At 42.6% G+C, this 20595-nt stretch overlaps 1 protein-coding gene across 1 annotated transcript in view; it reads left to right on the forward strand.

Moving 5' to 3' along the window:
- The window catches only part of LOC124776239 (glucose dehydrogenase [FAD, quinone]-like), a 211017-nt gene that overhangs the window by 77957 nt on the left and 112465 nt on the right, over positions 1 to 20595 (forward strand). The gene's annotated exons all lie outside the window — the stretch shown is intronic.

The following is a 20595-nucleotide window of genomic DNA, read 5'->3' on the forward strand; positions in this document are numbered from 1 at the left end:
AATTGCAGCACAGACCATCGCTCTTGGTTGTCGGACCATATGGCAGGTGACAGTCATGCTGGTATCCACCGCTGACCAGGGCGTCTCATTGAATGCAGTAGAAGTGTCCTCAGTAATGAGTCCTTCTTCGAAGCGAAGATCCAGTTACCAGCGAAGACGTGTCTGGAGACGCCCTGGAGGAACAGGAGGAGGAGGAGATCAATGTTTAACGTCCCGTCGACAACGAGGTCATGAGAGACGGATCATAAGCTCGGATTAGGGAATGATAGGGAAGGGAATCGGCTGTGCCCTGGCATTTGCTGAGGCGACTAAGGGAAATCACGGAAAACCTAAATCAGGATGGGCGGACGCAGGTTTGAACCGTCGTCCTCCCGAATGCGAGTCCAGTGTGCTAACCACTGAGCCACCTCGCTCGTTGAGACGTCTCTGACCAGCTATGGAATACAACCTATCGCCCGACATACCGCCCAACAACCAGGAGTGATGGTCTGGGATATCATTTTATTTTATAGCAGAACATCTTGGTTCTCATCCACTGCACCTTTACAGCGCAGCCGTACATCAACGATATTCTGTACGCCGTTTTGTTGCCCCTCACTGCAAGACGTCCTGGGCTTAAATTTCAGCAAGATAACGCGCATCCACCATGGCGAGAGTTTCCACTGCTTCTTGTATTGAATTCTCCACAGACTCCTTTTATCTTCCGGGTGGTATAATAATGATTAAAAATTAATTCCGTCTGAACAGGCGTCAGAAGGTCCAACACTATCGACCGACTGCCGTGTTATCCTTAGACGACAGGCATCACTGGGTGGAGATATGGAGGGGTATGTGATCAGCAGTATTCTTGACTGGAGCTGCTACTTCTCAGTCGGGTAGCTCCTCGGTTGGCCCCACAAGGGCTGAGTGCACGCTGCCTGCCAATAGAGCTCGGCAGGCCCGGATGGTCACCCATGCAAGTGCTAATGGGAATCATTACTAAGTGCCAACGGCCTTGTCGCAGTGGTAACACCGTTCCCATAAAGTAATGTAAAGTGAAATCTGTGGCACAAGGCTGTTACCGGACTATCGGCATTCCTGCAGGTACCGGGTTTCTATTCACTGTTGCTCTAGTAGCGACCACCTTTTACTCGCAGGAAAGATCCCCAGTATTGATTTCGGGAGCAGGCTGAGTGTATCTGGGGCCATCCTGGAGGGGAAAAAACGCCCAATATATATATATATGTTTGTCTTTACATGACATCTGCTGCCACTCGGCTAGTTTTTCCATCATGCTCCGTATTTTTTACTTTTTTGCTTTTTAGAGTAGATTAATTTTCTGAAAAATTCTAATAAAATAAATGTTTTGGTGATGTTGCTTAAACTTACAATCCGAGTTATGTTGCTAATGTTCCCACCATAACTACACATGACATCAGTACACAAATGGACAACATATTTCTAGGTAAACACTTGATGTGTGATATAAATGTCTATATTAATACTCTTTAACCCGAGTACTTTAACCCTAACATCGAATTCAATTTGTGATGGCCAACTTTAGACCTGTATCGTCATGGAAAAATAAAAATACGAATAAATTTTTAATGTAAACTGTACAAATCAGTGCATTGTCTGTAAATGAAAAATGAAAAGAAAGGAAAGGGAAAGCAGGTTAAGAAAATCAGTAAATGGCCAGCATTTTGACACTTTTTCCACTGAGAAAGTGGTCTATAGTTGTAAAACTATATCCTTCCATGTCGTAGTGAAATATCATATTATGATCCATGTAACATGAAATAACTAAACTAAAACACAACTACATCAATTCTTTTCCAGCAAATTATGAAGAGAGACACACTATAACAGCAGTAAACTGTAACACCTTTTCACCCATCATACCAAAGTTGACAACAAAGAGATATAAGTAATTGACCGTATTAAGTTCTTATTATTGTAACTTGACAATAAATTCAGTTGGGAGAAGAACACCTAAGCTAATTTTTATCTCTAGTATGGATATTTGTCAGATACAGGTAATACTTTGGAACTATCATTCCATAATGCCACGAGTGATTAATTTTTGGGGTAACTCATCAAGTCAAAATAATGTATTCGAGCTCAAGACCGTGTCAGACGAATTACTAGAAGTGCGAATTCAAGAACGTCCGGCAAAGTATGTTCAGAAAACTCCTAGTACAAGTTGCTGGTTCCCAGTCATTTATTCCATAATGAAATGTGTTAAATATAGCATGACTTTTTTCAGACAAGCAACTAAGTTCCTGAATCTGTACTAGGAATAAGAATAATGTAATAATTCACTTACATGGCACAGAAAGATGTCCATGGTTTAGGAACACACATTTTCAATAACTCGTAAGCGATCGTGCAATGTTTAGCTACTTACGAAGTACAGTTTAAGAGCAGCCTGAAGTATCTGTGGAGAACTCTCCACTGAACCAGTTGATGTACATATTATTAATAAATTCAAATAATTGGATGTTACGAGAAATAAGAGTTTTGCACCCCGTAAATGCAACAATGCGAACTGTTTAAGTAAGTGTTATACACTGCTTTCTGTTCTATGACGCGTGTCTACAGTAGCCTAAAAATTACCACATACGCATTACGGTATAAAAATTCATGGGTTTAGGTTTCCTACGATTAGGTGACAGCAGTGCCATGCTGTAACAGAACATCTTACAGGTTGCGTTACTGTGTCTCTCCGCATTGTGACATTCTTGCTTCGAGTTGCAGAAAACTTCAAGGGGAAATTCGTCGCTCGCATTATGAGTGTATGCATCAGAGGCTCTTTTTCGGCAAATGAGACGGGACGTCAGGGTAAAGGCTTAGAGAGTCTGTCCAGCCATCCATTCACACACACACACACACACACACACACACACACACACACACATATTTACATCATGTAATGAGAGGCGCTAGGCGTCTGGGGATTAGCCCTATCTGGCGCCTCCAAGGCAGTGAAATTGTTTTCGCGGTATTGGATTTTCGTTAAGGCGCAATATAGCTCGCCGCGGATAAAGAGCTTTACGCGGAATGAGCCCGTGAGAGCTCCCAGAAGGAAAGGAGGAACCTCTGCGCCGCTCTAATCGAATGTAACGGCCGCCGACAACCACGGGCCGCCACTCAGCCGACATGCCGGATTACGCGTTTTGTCGGGAAAGCTGTCGTAACTTCGTTCACTGCACAAATGGCCGGTCTCTCGAGTAATAAAAGTACAAGACGACAGGAAATGGTGCAGCCAGAACGAATTACAGGAACCCTGATACCGGCTTTTGAATACGGGCGGATACATTCGCAAGTACACACACACACACACACACGCGCGCGCACACACACACACACACACACACACACACACACACACACACACACAAACTGTTCGTCAGTTGTTTTAAGCGGTCTATTTTAAGCTTCGTACCCAATATTTCAGATGTCTGTACAAGAAATACATTTAAATGTGGCTTAATATAAAGATATCTAGCCTGCAGTGGCTTGATACCATTAATATCGGCAGAAGAATCGTTAGATAAATGATATATTTGCTTTCGGAAAGCATTTAATTGACTGCCGCTTCGACGTTTGCCAAATAACTGGCACTCGTGTCGGCTACCTAACCAGGTACGTGAGAGAACTGAGAGCTTACGTTCAGCTGGAAAGCGGGGCACTTTAACCTGTACGCGACACCATCAACATGCGTAGAAGCAATTTCAGGTACTTTCCACAGTAGCCTGTGTGGCAGCTATGGTTCGTGCTCTGTACTAATAACAATAAACATTTTCTTTCAGACTTTTAGAAAATGACGAAGCTATGTTTTAGAAAATATTATCCGTTTGAGTTTCCATAATATCCAAGCAGATCTTGTAGAGGTATCAGGCTAATACTAAGATGGGTAATCTGAGTAACTTGTTATACTAGGGGAATATACATATTTACCATAGGAGAGCATGCATTCTTTTCAAAGATCATAAGTGAAATAGTCTTCAAGGATATGTGATTTATTTATTTAATCGTATGGCTAGGGCCCCCCGCGGGCAGGCCGTTCGCCGGGTGCCGGTCTTTCAATTTGACGTCACTCAGGCGACCTGCAGTCGATAAGAATCATTGGATGATGATGACAGCACAACATCCAGTTCCTGGGTGGAGAAAATTCCCCGACACAGCCGAGAATCGAACCCGGGGCCAGAGGATCAACAATCCGTCACGCTTACCATTCAGCTACCGGGGGCGGACAAGGATGAGGAATAAGTAAAACAGTTTCCAACCTGTCACAAAAAACGGTAAATTTACATATATTGAAATGCATATGATAATTCTCAAGCGATAGCAGACAAACATGGTCAGACAAAAAGAAGATTACAAAACGACAGATCGCATTGCTGCATCGATGAAGTACAGAAGTCAGACTTTTCGTCCAGGCGAAACTGTTATTAAATGTATTTATTCTTAGTCACGATCTCCGCTTTGTACCTTTCTGAACACTCCTATAAAACTCAAACTGCAAAAATACCAGTTCTCTAAAATCTCCAAAAATCGAATCTCTATCTTACTTGACTATGGAATATATTACATCGTCCTCATGTCAACCCCACGTGTCAGTTATGTCAACATATTTCGTATTCATAACAAAACAAATTTCTTCATCATAACACTTCAATAAAATAGAGAATATTAGGTCAAATCTTGATTTAAACACGAATTCTTCCAACGAATTTACAAACAAATTATTTATTGTAATAATTCCAACCGAATTGAACTGGTCCTTTAACAGTTTACGTTGTTACTTGAAAATGGCACAATAGACGAAATCGCGATCGTAAATAAACACATCAAATAACACTCGATGCGCAGTATTTTGGCATTTCTAACATACGGTAGAACGGTACGCCTATGTTAACAGAAAGCAATGTTCAGGAGCATTAAAACTGTAGTATCCTAGCTGCAATCAGCCCCGTTATAGAGATATCCGCGAGTAATGTCGGTAGTGAAGTGAAATGCAACGAGCCCAACGTCTTCTACTGGTGACGCAAATTGTAGGTTCAAAAATGGTTCAAATGGCTCTGAGCACTATGGGACTTAACTTCTGATGTTATCAGTCCCCTAGAACTTAGAATTACTTAAACCTAACTAACCTAAGGACATCACACACATCCATGCCCGAGGCAGGATTCGAACCTGCGACCGTTGAGTTCTATCGGTTCCAGACTGAAGCGCCTAGAACCGCTCTGCCACCCCGGCCGGCGCTAATTGTAGGCTTCGTTTTATTGGTCTGATAAAAAAGTTACAAAACTGAAACGTCTCTTCCACAGTAACGAATGCAGGTAGCAAGAGATATGGTTGTACCTAGCTACCACAAATGGGTGGCAGCGATGCGACACGCTATATTTGGTTGACACATGCTGTATGAGGATGGCAGTCTTCCCCAAACCCGAGAAGGAGCCTTGAGAAAACTGGAAAGCGCCCTTGGCGAACGCTGTAAAGTTGGAATGTACTTTGTTTATGCACTTTCAGGCAATGATAACAAAATGTTCTCCTCTAGTGATGTCCCTCATTATATTCACGGAAAAATGTTGTTGTGTCATACCGAAGTCATAATTAAGACCATTGATAGTGTCTGTTCTCTCATCAAGTCCGAGACAACAACAGTCAAATTGCTCACACCAACCCAAACAGTGTTCTACGTCCCTCATTCGGCTCCTCGTAGTTCATCTAGATATACAAGTAAGTTATTTTTCAATGGCAGCTACTTTTCGCTTACACTTACTTTTCTGTGGGAGTTTCGGGCCACTGCTACCTGGAAGTTCGTAACTGCATCCCGGACGCTACTAGCTCGTTGCAGACGATGATATTTCAAGAGAGGACAGATATTAAAATGAAACAAGTATTTTCGTACTTCTACGAAAATAACCGACTGCAGTCGGTGGATTCTACAGAACTGATTTAAGAATAACTTCTCGAGGAGCTAGAGACCTGAAACTTTCAACATAGCTCGGAAGTGGATAGCAGTGCAATATTAACGCGGAGGATAATTCGAGTTCCCATGTTATTTCCCCTTGTCCCTGTCCCAGTCGTGAATGGTTCGCGGTAATAACGATTACTGGTAAGCCCTCATGTGAGCTCGAATCTCTCAAATTTTTACCGTCGTCGTCTTTTTGCGATATATGCGTAGTAAGTAACAATATATTGGTCGACTCACGTGAAGAGAAACTGAAATAAATCTGAAATTTATCATATGTCTCTGTTGTAATATCATCAAAATGTTTGAAATCGACAAAAAATTTTATACACATTTAAGACTATGAACCAAAAATAGTTCCTAAAATGAATGATTTTTAATGTAACACGTTTATAAAATGTACTAAAAAGTATAAATTAATTTCTCCTAGCCCCATACAGATTCCTAACCGCAAGCAAATGGGCCCGAAAATTTGTGTAAGTCAATTTTTAATATCTATGATAATACTTGTAAAAGTTAAAAATAAAAGCGTGGAGCGCACGCAGTAGATAATAGCAAGGAGCATAGAGAGTAACTGTAGTTGAGAAAAATCACAAAACAGGTGATATGATTTGCAGTAGAATAAAACTGTTAGTGACTCAGGTCAACTACTGAAGCATCAGTTATCCATTATAGGCACTCTACGTTTTTCTTTTATTTCTTTCCTTTTTCAACAGTATACTCATAGGTATTAAAGAATCACAAGAACAAATTTTCAGAATTATGTGTATGGGGTTATGAATCTGTATGAGGCTAGAAGAAATTATTTTATACCTTCTAGATCGTTTTAAAACCGTGTTATAAATAATGCTAAACGTAAGAGATACACAGCAGTCTAAGGGCCTGAAGAAACGAAGTTACTCATACGCTCGCTTAAAAAGATAAGACCCTGTGGTAGCTGAAGAAATTTTGCAGAAATCGAGCAGTTTTTTAAATCTCACATAAATCTTTATCACCATGCCCTCAGTTTTCTCAAATGGAATATCTTGTGCTGGAGTAAACGACTCTATCATGTTACGTTTATTCTTGTCTTGTACTTCATTCTCCTACACTTACTGCAGTAAGTGAGCAGTTCCAGAAATTACATCTTTAAGATATCGCAAACTTTCTGTTGCACCATCCAGAATTATTTTCTAATAGTGAAAGACAGCCTATATACTCGTAAAATGAAACAGCAGTATACACTTGTAACATGAAACAGCAGTAACCCTTCAAACGTCAACTGAAATGTAATGAACAATAAATTACCTTCGATTATGGCACGATTCGGCCGACATTCCTGCGAGTTCGCAATACCCGCAGTTTTAATTATACTCATAACTAAAGTGATGTATTCTGCCTACCGAGTTATTGAACTGCACCTCCGCCTGACGAATTCGGTATTAAAAATATCTGTAAGTTATAAATAAATGTTAAATGTAACTGTTATAAAAATTATCGTAACTGTGATAACTGATATTTCCAAATAACCGTTAGGCCCGCCTCTAGTTCTCAGTCCGCAGCTCGATGTCTAGTGGCTCGTTGATACTCTGGATCACGGGGTCACGGGTTCGATTCCCTCCCGGGTGGGGTATTTTCTCCGCCCGGTGACTAGGTGTTTGTGTTGTCCTCATCATCTCATCATCATTCCGGAAATGCCGAGATTGGAACTGGAAAGACTGGGAACTTGTACGGGCGCTGATTACCACGATGTTGAGCGCCCCATAAACGAACATCATAATCATCATCTATTTCTCATTCTCGCAGAGGCGAGTGTGTTGTTAGGCGCCCTTGGAGGGGTGGGCTTCTGGTCATTATCCCTCAGATATAAATAACTACAGAGAGGGCAGCACTCTCCAGTGACTCTATCAAATTGCTCTGAGCACTATGGGACTTAACTTCTGAGGTCATCAGTCCCCTAGAACTTAGAACTACTTAAACCTAACTAACCTAAGGACATCACACACATCAATGCCCGAGGCAGGATTCGAACCTGCGTAGCAGTCGCGCGGTTCCAGACTGTAGCGCCTAGAACCGCACGGCCACTCCGGCCGGCGGACTCTATCGAATGTACAGCAGCAACCGACTGCAGGAACTGTTACATTCTGACGTGTTAAGACCGGTGGCTATGACCCTTTTTCTATGTCTCCATGGAGTTATCTTTCAACGCATGACCGTTCGTTGCCCATGCTGTACATCTACATCTACATTTATACTCCGCAAGCCACCCAACGGTGTGTGGCGGAGGGCACTTTACGTGCCACTGTCATTACATCCCTTTTCTGTTCCAGTCGCGTATTGTTCGCGGGAAGAACGACTGTCTGAAAGCCTCCGTGCGCGCTCTAATCTCTCTAATTTTACATTCGTGATCTCCTCGGGAGGTATAAGTAGGGGGAAGCAATATATTCGATACCTCATCCAGAAACGTACCCTCTCGAAACCTGGCCAGCAAGCTACACCGCGATGCAGAGCGCCTCTCTTGCAGAATCTGCCACTCGAGTTTGCTAAACATCTCCGTAACGCTATCACTGTTACCAAATAACCCTGTGACGAAACGCGCCGATCTTCTTTGGATTTTCTCTATCTCCTCCGTCAACCCGATCTGGTACGGATCCCACACTGATGAGCAATACTCAAGTATAGGTCGAACGAGTGTTTTGTAAGCCACCTCCTTTGTTGATGGACTACATTTTCTAAGGACTCTCCCAATGAATCTCAACCTGGTACCCGCCTTACCGACAATTAATTTTATATGATCATTCCACTTCAAATCGTTCCGCACGCATACTCCCAGATATTTTACAGAAGTAACTGCTACCAGTGTTTGTTCCGCTATCATATAATCATACAATAAAGGATCCTTCTTTCTATGTATTCGCAATGCATTACATTTGTCTATATTAAGGGTCAGTTGCCACTCCCTGTACCAAGTGCCTATCCGCTGCAGATCTTCCTGCATTTCGCTACAATTTTCTAATGCTTCTCTGTATACTACAGCATCATCCGCGAAAAGACGCATGGAACTTCCGCCACTATCTACTAGGTCATTTATATATATTGTGAAAATCAATGGTCCCATAACACTCCCCTGTGGCACGCCAGAGGTTACTTTAACGTCTGTAGACGTCTCTCCATTGATAACAACATGCTGTGGTCTGTTTGCTAAAAACTCTTCAATCCAGCCACATAACTGGTCAGATATTCCGTAGGCTCTTACTTTGTTTATCAGGCGACAGTGCAGAACCGTATCGAACGCCTTTCGGAAGTCGAGGAAAATGGCATTTACCTGGGAGCCTGCATCTAATATTTTCTGGGTCTCATGAACAAATAAAGCGAGTTGAGTCTCACACGATCGCTGTTTCCGGAATCCATGTTGATTGCTACAGAGTAGATTCTGGGTTTCGAAAAACGACAAGATACTTGAGCAAAAAACATGTCCCAAAATTCTACAACAGATCGACGTCAGAGATATAGGTCTATAGTTTTGCGCATCTGCTCGACGACCCTTCTTGAAGACTGGGACTACCTGTGCTCTTTTCCAATCATTTGGAACCTTCCGTTCCTCTAGAGACTTGCGGTACACGGCTGTTAGAAGTACTTCGATACGAAGAGTGTTCGATTGTTGCTCTGGCTAGCACGATCTCCAGATCTCTCTTCCATCTGAAACATTGGATCCTGGATTGCAGAGAGACTGGCACACCTTCCTCCGACACGGTCTACCATTAATGAACTCTGGCATAGAACTGAGGGACAATGGAATGATGTACTTATGTCTCTCATCCAATCTTAGTTCGACTCAGTGTTCAGTCAGTTTACAGCCATTGTTGTTGCCAGGAATGCCACCTCCGTCTCCTGAATTTCACACATACAATTTTAATCATGCATGCTTCTTACTGTGCTGTACTCGCGATGCAAATAAACCTGCGTTGTTTTCAACAGCCAGCTGTATAATATACTCGTAGGTTCCAAAACTAATCGCTCTTCCCTGCACCCCCGAGTAGAGCAGACTACGGGAGGTTATCGTTTATAAAGAGCAGGTGAGTGTAGAAGCGGGGCAACTGGTAGTTCTGTGCAGCGCCTGGATACCGAGCGTAATCCGGGCATGTCCGCTGCGGGGATAGCAGCGGTTTGCTGCCCGCCTAGGCTCAGCACGGCACGTCGCGGCGCGCGGCTGCAAGTTTGTGTGGCGCCGGCTAAGCGGGGTTTAGCGGCGGGCGCGTGACGTGGGTCTGCAAGGCGCCTGCAGACGTGCAGGTTCGCGGCGGCCGCCGCACATAAGCCCGGCGCTGCCGCTGCTCTCTTTGTTGACAGAACTGGAAGAAAAGTAGAAAGAGCTGCTGTGCAGAGAAGATGAGCAGCGAGAGCACTGGTACCAAGGTTGCGCTGTCTCCTATTTTGTGACTGTCTCCTTGACTTTAACAAAAGTTACCCACAGTGGGTAAGCGGCTTGACAGCAGTGCACTAGCTGATCAGAAGTATCCCGGCACCCCTATGTAAAGCGGAAGTGAGCGCTACATGTTAGGAGAGACCAGAACAATACACGGCTGGGAATGGGGATCCGTGAGGATAGCATAGTTACTTTTAACTTAGACTAGTTATTGGATGTCACATGAGTAACAAATCAATCAAGGACATTTAAGGGGACCACACTGTGGTTCAAGTGGAAAAAAAAATCAGTTTTCGGTTTCCATCATTTTTCGATAGATTAAGGTTTTACTGAAGTACTCTGAAAAGGATTTTGCTGAAAAAATATTTTTCGAGCATTTAAAGAGCATTTTCCTAGCACGTGTGTTTATGTGCCACGCCCACTTTTCTGTCAGCGACTGTAAGCCCACCCACTGTCCACTCTAAGCCCTATGGAGATGCCATTATTAGCAAAATAGAATGTGTAGGCCATGTTCAAAACCGTTTGCGAATAAGGCTGAGAAAACTAACTGTTGATATGAGGGGAAAAAAATTGAAGACGGAAAATCGTTGACCGGACAGTGTCGGTTAACTAAAATTGAAATAGAAAACTGGCAGGTATACTATGGGCAGGCAATTAGGAGAAATAAAGAAAATCTGGAGGCAATGAAGAGAGAGGTTTGGGCCATATTCTTCCATAAGTCCTCTACTGATGATAAACCATATCATGGATTGTCTCCATCAGGAGAAAATTCGTGGTGCAAATACAATGGGGCTCAGGCAATTGGAGAACCTTATTCTCACCAGCATTCTCTTCCTGCTGCTGTTGTTATAGCAATTAAACCTATTTTCAGATACTTATGACTCAAGTCATAAGTCATAAGTATCTGAAAATTAAGTCGGAACTCATCAAATACAGTGGAATGTCAGGTCTTAAATGGCTACACAGGATAATTGAAATGGCCTGGGAGTCGGGACAGGTTCCATCAGACTGGACAAAAGCAGTAATCACACCAATCTTTAAACATGGAAACAGAAAAGATTGTAACAACTACAGAGGTATCTCTTTAATCAGCGTTGTGGGTAAAATCTTCTCAGGTATTGTTGAAAGGAAAGTGCGAGTATTAGTTGAGGACCAATTGGATGAAAATCAGTGTGGGTTTAGGCTTCTTAGAGGTTGTCAGGACCAGATCTTTAGCTTACGGCAAATAATGGAAAAGTGTTATGAGTGGAACAGGGAATTGTATCTATGCTTTATAGATCTAGAAAAGACATATGACCGGGTTCCTAGGAGGAAGTTATTATCTTTTCTATAAGATTATGGAATAGGAGGCAAACTTTTGCAAGCAATTAAAGGTCTTTACATGGATAGTCAGGCAGCAGTTAGAGTTGACGGTAAATTGAGTTCATGGTTCAGAGTAGTTTCAGGGGTAAGACAAGGCTGCAACCTGTCTCCACTGTTGTTCATGTTATTTATGGATCATATGTTGAAAACAATAGACTGGCTGGGTGAGATTAAGATATGTGAACACAAAATAAGCAGTCTTGTATATGCGGATGACTTAGTTGTGATGGCAGATTCGATTGAAAGTTTGCAAAGTAATATTTCAGAGCTAGATCAGAAATGTAAGGACTATGGTATGAAGATTAGCATCTCCAAAACGAAAGTAATGTCAATGGGAAAGAAATATAAACGGATTGAGTGCCAAATAGGAGGAACAAAGTTAGAACAGGTGGACGGTTTCAAGTACTTAGGATGCATATTCTCACAGGATGGCAACATAGTGAAAGAACTGGAAGCGAGGTGTAGCAAAGCTAATGCAGTGAGTGCTCAGCTACGATCTACTCTCTTCTGCAAGAAGGAAGTCAGTACCAAGACTAAGTTATCTGTGCACCGTTCAATCTTTCGACCAACTTTGTTGTATGGGAGCGAAAGCTGGGTGGATTCAGGTTACCTTATCAACAAGGTTGAGGTTACGGATATGAAAGTAGCTAGGATGATTGCAGGTACTAGTAGATGGGAACAATGGCAGGAGCGTGTCCACAATGAGGAAATCAAAGAAAAACTGGGAATGAACTCTATAGATGTAGCAGTCAGGGGGACCAGGCTTAGATGGTGGGGTCATGTTACGCGCATGGGAGAAGCAAGGTTACCCAAGAGACTCATGGATTCAGCAGTAGAGGGTAGGAGGAGTCGGGGCAGACCGAGGAGAAGGTACCTGGATTCGGTTAAGAATGAGTTTGAAGTAATAGGTTTAACATCAGAAGAGGCACCAATGATAGCACTGAATAGGGGATCATGGAGGAACTGTATAAGGGGGGCTATGCTCCAGACTGTACGCTGAAAGGCATAATCAGTCTTATATGATGATGATGATGATTCAGATACTTAGGTCATCTTGACCTTCTGAGGAAATATCTGCATGGACAGACACAACCCAAATGCTCTTTCAACAGCATAATTTGGAACCGCTTTCCTAAAACTGTATTTGTAGGCATGCATACAATGAAACTAGGAGTTCATGATGCTGTTATTACATTCAATTGTGGTAATATTGGAAATTGTTGAGTACTGAAAAAGCTGGGAATTAATGCTGGCGAAAATATGATCACTGGGCTGCAACATTGCGATAAAATGAGGATAGCCGATGCAGACAGGTCTGCATCTAACATGGCCAAGAAAGCAAGACAAACATCCAGAAAGGTGAAAAAGAAGCTGGAAGACCTGCTAGAGGCCAAAGAAGGGCCATCATATGGAGCAGGACAGTTTTAATTAACTGGAAGCAACAAATTTCAAAAGTTTTTTCTTTAAAGTCTCTTTCCTGCAAACTAAAATTTTCAGTACATATGCTCCATTATGTCAGAAACTATCATAGATAAATGAATGACATAAATGAATGACATAAAAAGTCTCTGGTACTACATTCATTAATATTCCCCCATTAGGAATATCAAAAAAAGTATTTTCTGCAGACAAAATTTTAATATTTTTTGTTAATAAATTTAAAAAACGTATTTCTTAAAAACTATAATATGGATAAAGTAGGTTTTAGTACAGTTGAGTATTAGCATCATGTAACATACAGTAAAAATATTAAGGTCCTGCATCAAATAGTTTTATCAGAAATGGGTCAAATACTTGTCGAAATTAACATGGGTTAGATAGGCAGGGTGTGGTCCCCTTAAACCCTTTTAAAATTTCCAAGTCGACTGTTGGTGATGTCATTATGAATCGGAAACGCGAAGGAACAACCACAGACAAACCAAGACCAGACTGACCTCATGTTGTGGCGGACAGAGACCGCCAAGGAGGGTGGTTGTAAAAAAATCGCATGAAATAAGCGGAAGGAATCACTCTTGAGTTCTACAGTGCTGTCAATAGTCCAAATAGCAGTGACTGTGCATAGGGAACAAAGAAAGGGGTAAAATTGTACAGCAGCTCTTCATAAGACAACCCTTTCTATAAGCAATGCCAAGCGACACTTAAGGTGTTGTTAAGAGACACGCCACCGGACAGTGAAAAACTGGGAACGAGTTATTTTAAGCGGTGAATGACGCTATATACTGTGGCAATCTATGGAAGGGTCTGGATTTGCTGAGTGCTTGGAGAACATTACTCTAAATTATGTATATTTCAAGCAAACTGAAGGTGGAGAAAGAAAAGCAAAGTTATAGAACTGTTAATATCAGTAGCATCGGAACTTAATGCCGAATCAGCGGCGACGAGTGAAAATTTGTGCCAGACCGGGATTCGAACATGGAATCTCCTGTTTAGTAGACAGCTACGTTAACCACACCATCCAGACACAGTATTAATCGCAACTGCGCGAAATATCTCGAGATATCTCCTGACTAATCCACAGTCCCACCTAGCACCATCTATATGGAGTCTCTATCAATGTGCTCCATGTTCGCTACTTCGAGATTCCTGCAGGAGGTCGAACTTAATTGTGCATCCGCAATGGAAGCTGTAGATTCATTTCCCATGGAGGCGAATCAATTATGTGAATGCGTAGTGTCTATTCTTTCGGACACTATTCATTCACATAATTACGTGTATTGCCAACAGTGAAGTATAGAGGAGGTGGTTTGTGGTGTGAGAGTATTTATCGTGATTAGGATGTGGTCCCGTGGCCCCTATATTGCGTCAAGTAAATGCTTGATGCGAAAGGATATGAGCACTTTTTACAGCATTGTGTACTCCATACAGTAAAGGAATAGCTATGCAACGATGGTAGTTTGTGTCGGCGTGACAGTGCACCCACTCATAAACGAAGGTCTGTGAGGCAATGGTTTGTGAACAATGACATTCCTGAAATAGACTACCACGACCTGAGTCCCAGCCTTTGAGATTGGCTAGAACGTCGGCTTTCCTCCAGACCCCAACATCCAACATCACTAATTTCTATGGTTTTGGTTCCTGAGGAAGAATGGACTGCTTTTCCTCTACGGCTATTCAGAAACGTCATGGAAAGAACTCCCAACAGACGTCAAGCCGTCATAAAGGTGGAAGGTGGACACTCCCCATTAATTTCCACTAGTAGGTGACCGGATACGTTTGTTCAGGTAGTGTATGGGTGGTTTACACTAACACTCTTCATTATGAAGTCTGCTGCTGTCTGGTGTCTGTAACGCCCACATACCTGACCCTCCACGAAACGCTCAGCTACGTACTCTTGTTGCACCAACAGTTGCTTACCTGTAATTAACTCATTTCTGCAGAGATGGGAAAAGGACACATTGCGAAATCACTCACACTAGACTCTGGTGGAAATGTTCGCCTATTGTACCAGGAACAACATAACTGAAACGTGGCTTGCATTGTTCACAGTCTATAGCTATCCGCATTGTGATCTCAATTTGACAGATACAGTTCTGCAGATAATAAGTATTTGTCGTCTTCATATGCACCGTTCGCAGTAGTTACGAAACACGCATTTCCTACTCAAAAGGGCCCACGTAACCATAAAAACGCTGAGAAGCGGTGCTTCACGACACGATAACGTAGGCAAAGTTCCGCCATTCGTGAAATATTCTCATTTGACGTACACTTTCTCTTGCATTCATCTTTCACACTAAAGCACCAAGACTCCCGAAACCATTGTGGCGCAGATTATTGTTAATCATGGCGGCACACATGTCTGAACGTCAGTACTATTCAACCGCTCATACACTTATTCGACACGGGGCACATATAAATGTTATTCAAATTAAAACCTTTATTATTTATTATTGCCCAAACGAGGTAACACAGAAGAATTTTAGATAAATAATTTTTCATATAGTCCCTCAAAAATGGTTCAAATGGCTCTGAGCACTATGGGACTTAACATCTATGGTTGGAACTACTTAAACCTAACTAACCTAAGAACATCACACAACACCCAGTCATAACGAAACAGAGAAAATCCCTGATCCCGCCGGGAATCGAACCCGGGTGCGGGAAGCGAGAACGCTACCGCATGACCACGAGCTGCGGACCATGCAGTCCTGTAACGTGTGTAATACAAGCATTCCTCCGCCTCCGATGTGCAGGGATACCTTGTGACAATACGGATGCAGCCACTCGGGCATCGCAGGTTTCGCCTCTTTATCGTTTCTTTCAGCCATCAGAGGGCATAAATGTAGCTCAGAGCGAGTTCTGGTGAGTAATGTGGGAGTTTGAGAGTCTCATATTTAGAGTCCAGTATTGTTACTACGGTTGAATGGATAATATGGGGAGGAGCACTGGCAGCTTATCGTGTTGCAACAGAACATTTGCAGTCATAAGCCCTCATTTTTTACTCCTGATGACATATCGAAGGTGATTTCTAGCAGATCTGAGTATAAATCACCAGTCACTGTTAATCCCCTTTCAATGTAATGCTCCAAAGTTACCCGCTATACATTCCAAAAGAGAGCGAGAATGACTTTTCCTGACGACGGCTGAGTGTGGAACATTTTTTGTTTCGGCGTAAAGCTATGGCCTTACTAGCTGGCTGCTCATGGAGCAACCAGTTTTCCTCTCCTGTTCAGAAATCCATCTACTGATATTTGGAAACTACGCGAAAGTTCGTCAGAGGCATTGACGAGACGGTCTTTCGTATCAAAAGTCATTTACAAGGCACCCGTCTTGCGGGCAATTTACTGAATCACAGCACCTCAAGTACAGTACATGCAAAAAAGCTGCGGATTCGCTTAAAGTAATCAGCCTATTTTCCTTATCAAGTTCTTCTACCGCAGTAATGTTTTCGTTCCACAATATGCGGTGCGCCTGACGCGAGCATGGAGTAGCGTTCACGGATGTTAAACTTGTTTCGTACTTTCTGCGGCACTTGTACACTTGCTGCAGGGACTCACAGTAGCCACTGTCTTGTGCCTTCATGCTGGGATACATTTCTGCAGAATCAACAGCTTCACTACTCACAATACGTATAACCGATCGCTGCTCAAACGTGGTTCAAGTCTACAGGTGAGCAGCCGTATTTGCACTGACACACACGCCTTTTCAGTGATGCAACAACAGACTGGCAACTAATTGCACTTTTATGGTTTTCATTCCAATCACCATCGTATATCCAGTATCTCAATATCACTTCCTTTAGCATGGTCGGGAGCGTATTGTAGTGACTTTATTTTTCCAGACACACTGACTGTCATTGCGTCCAGTCCCGAGCACTTTTCAACACTCACCACTTTCTTACCGTGAGCACTGCCTCAACAATTACATTCCTGCATTAGAGCGAGCACGGTATAGATGAGGGCAGCAACCATCAAAATGACTATATGGTTACAAGTGTTTCGTGGGAAATGGGCGCATTTGGTGTGTCGTAAACGATTCCAATTTCAGTGAATATTAGCACGTAAAGGAAACAGTGAACTTGCAGCCGAACACTCAAAGGTATGCAGAAATTTATCCAGGGGTAGAGCCAACTCATAATTACCATTTTTGATATATAAGAGTTTATATATGTGTTTTATAGGCGAGATGTAAAACGTATTATACCCCAGAGAACTGATGGCAGTCCATCTACTTCTCGAACTGGAAGCGTATGAGGATTCTGTAAAGGATGAAAAAATCTGTGCTCCAGATTCCTAGTGGGAGCGGATAGGGCCCAGTGCGTCCCCTTGAGGTTGTGGTGCCGGAAATGAACAATAAGTACGTGAAATTTATTAAGACATTCAATAAGGATACACATGCTACAACACTCCAAAGAGGTAGTAAAATTTCATTGCATCAGTGACCACATTTACTTTATGGGTAGTGTTGATGTGAAACATAAGAAATTAGAACGTTTTTTCCATGGGAAGGATAAAAGTTTTAAAGTGGCACCTGAAAATATTTACAACATTAATTAAAATTTCAGTGCCACAGACAAGAAGCACACACAGATTTCACGCTGCCTCTAACAGGAGTGCACGATACTCATGGGAAGATTGTAACTTCACATCCACGTGAAGCGCCTTACAAAACAAGTCACAGAAAGTCATTTCACTGAGGAGATCTCACCTGTAGACAAGTAGTGGAAGCCTACAAAGAGATACGCAGTATGGTGCAATGAAATGCAGAAACGAAAGAAAATAACGGTCTCGTGCAGAGACCGTTGTGTAGAATTATGTCTCGTAGAATGTTTCAAAGTGTGTCACAATGGTAGTTTATCTTAAGAAGCATGTTTCAAATATAATGAAAGTCTGTTGTTAAGTTACTTGAGGAAATATGGGCATGAGCCACTTTTTGTGTAGTCTTATTTATTCCGAAACTCACTTTCATCCACCTTCATTTTCCGCAATAAATTTATATCTTCACCTGTATTGACGAAGATATGAATGTATTAACCAATTGAAGTTGGGTGAAAACCAGGAAAGCATCTATGAAACAAAAAAAAAATTTCTAGTTGTTGTATTTCTTCAAGTATTTTAATTCACAGCCAATGGGTTCTACCAGTATTTTCATCAATATATTTTTGTTGATAGTTCCCGTTTGCTTACCACAACTTTGTGAAAGGTTTGTTTCGCTGTCTAAAATCATATTTTGTGAATTATTGAGAGTTCATCTTTACGTGAAACGTTCTGTACAACTATACACGATATTTCAACGGAGGCTTCATAATCATGAAAACGGTTGAATGGCTGGTAAGACAATCATTATTGCAAGCATTATATTTTGCCGACGATTATTCGGGTAGGGATGCCGTTTTCTGTGTCAGAGCCAGCCCCTAGATTATAAGCGGCGGCACTGCACTTCAGGTAGGTAATCTTAGGGAAACAAATCATATTCGGCTTCTGAGAAGAACGATTGGGGCTTTTATTTGAAAATTTTTAGTGAAGCCAAGGAAACTCTACAACGGATAGCTATACTGGAATTTCTATACTGGAATTCAGCTCCTCCTGACGTGAGGAAATGGAGGCTGAAATTTAAAACCTCTTCAATATCGAAACTATCAATGACGATGCACAGTCTAAGATGTAGAAGGATATGGAAAATGAATTTTTTCTTTTTTTGTTATATCATCCTTCCTCGGCAACGGCCGTGCCGCAGTGGATACACCGGTTCCCGTAAGACCACCGAAGTTAAGGTCTGTCGGGCATGGTCGGCACTTGGATGGGTGACCATCCAGCCGCCATGCGCTGTTGCCATTTTTCTGGGTGCACTCAGCCTCGTGATTCTAATTGAGGAGCTACACGACCGAATAGTAGCGGCTCCGGTCAAAGAAAGCCATCATAACGACCGGGAGAGCGGTGTGCTGACCACACGCCCTCCTATCCGCATCCACAACTGAGGATGATACGGCGGTCGGATGGTCCCGATGGGCCAGTTGTGGCCTGAAGACGGAGTGCATCCTTCCTCGCCCCATGTGGGTGGGGGAGAGGGGTGAGGGGTGGGGGCAGGCGCAGGGTAGGGCGTGCTGGCAGCGGTACAAACCACCAAATCTTCAGGCAGCTGGACATGTATCTAATGTAGAGGGTAAAGAAAACCAAAACAAGGAGACATATGTACTATGAATTAAAACTATTTCAAAAGTGGAAGTTAATGGGAGAATACAGTTGTACAATGCTGTCTTGATGAACTTTTTGAAAACAGTGATAAAAATGTAGACAGACAGCACAATTAATACCACTAGAGATACACTGGAAGAACACGAAACAAAAAAGAAAACAAACTTGGAAAAGAAACATTGAGTATCACAGTAGACACAATGACCATTAAAAACGGAGCACTGCACACTTTCACTAAATCTGGAAAAGAACCTGCCATGGAACGGTAAGTTCCAGGGGAAAGAAAGTCTTGGTGCAGATGGAGAATAGAGAGTGGTAGTCAGAAGGAATGAGTACAGTTAAGAGGTAGCGATGAGACCGAGGTGGCTATACGGAACAGGGAAGAGTGGTACCTGGTATTGGTATCTATAGATTTGAGAGGAAAAGGGGTGGATAACCGACAGGGAAGGTACGGGGAGAGGAAAAGGAGGGCGGCCTTTTCGGGGGGGGGGGGGGGGGGGCGGAGAGAGTAGGGTGGATTCAGAGTTGCTAGGATGGGTGTACGGTTATTTAGAGATGTTCAGTGTGTGCGTGGACAGATGGAAAGTGAATGAGGGACTTTCAGAATTTAGGAGGGATGGAGATACGTACAAAATCTGCATAGCAAAGAGTGCGGCAAATCAGGGATTAGTATATGTGCAAGACAATGGAAAGGTGTAATCCCCATGTTCAGCCAGTTAATAGCTATAGTAATTTTAGTCTGTTGTGGGCTTTATGTTGAATGGTTAGCTCTCATCAACAGAAACTACTGAAGCACATTAAAATTAAGTTGTCGTTAGAAAGACTGAAACTATTTTAGACCCGTAGCTGCAACAGATGCTTATTCAGTTTGGCGAAAACGAAAATTAATTTTCTCTAATGGCAACAGGCCCTGACGGTTACACTTATGAAGGTTAACGTGTGAATCGTGTGCAGGGATTTTATTGTGTGCAGCTTATAAATGTTAGACAGGAGATAAGGGCGTAAGGTGTTAGGAGTACGTTCTCCAGTTATCAGTAAGCAGTCGCAGTAAATGATTTTCACAACAGGGTACGGCTTACTGAACAGCCGTCGTTCCTCCTGCGAAATCGGCGTAATTGCGAGGAGGGCTCGGTACCCCGGAGAAGCTGTGGCAATTCGTGAAAAGCGCTGCTCGGTTGCTTCAGAGCGGCGGCGCGTTTACCAAAGGAGAGGAAACCGCAACAGAAAATGCTACGTTT

Source organism: Schistocerca piceifrons, chromosome 2 (genome assembly GCF_021461385.2).
Source record: "Schistocerca piceifrons isolate TAMUIC-IGC-003096 chromosome 2, iqSchPice1.1, whole genome shotgun sequence".
Taxonomy (NCBI): domain Eukaryota; kingdom Metazoa; phylum Arthropoda; class Insecta; order Orthoptera; family Acrididae; genus Schistocerca; species Schistocerca piceifrons.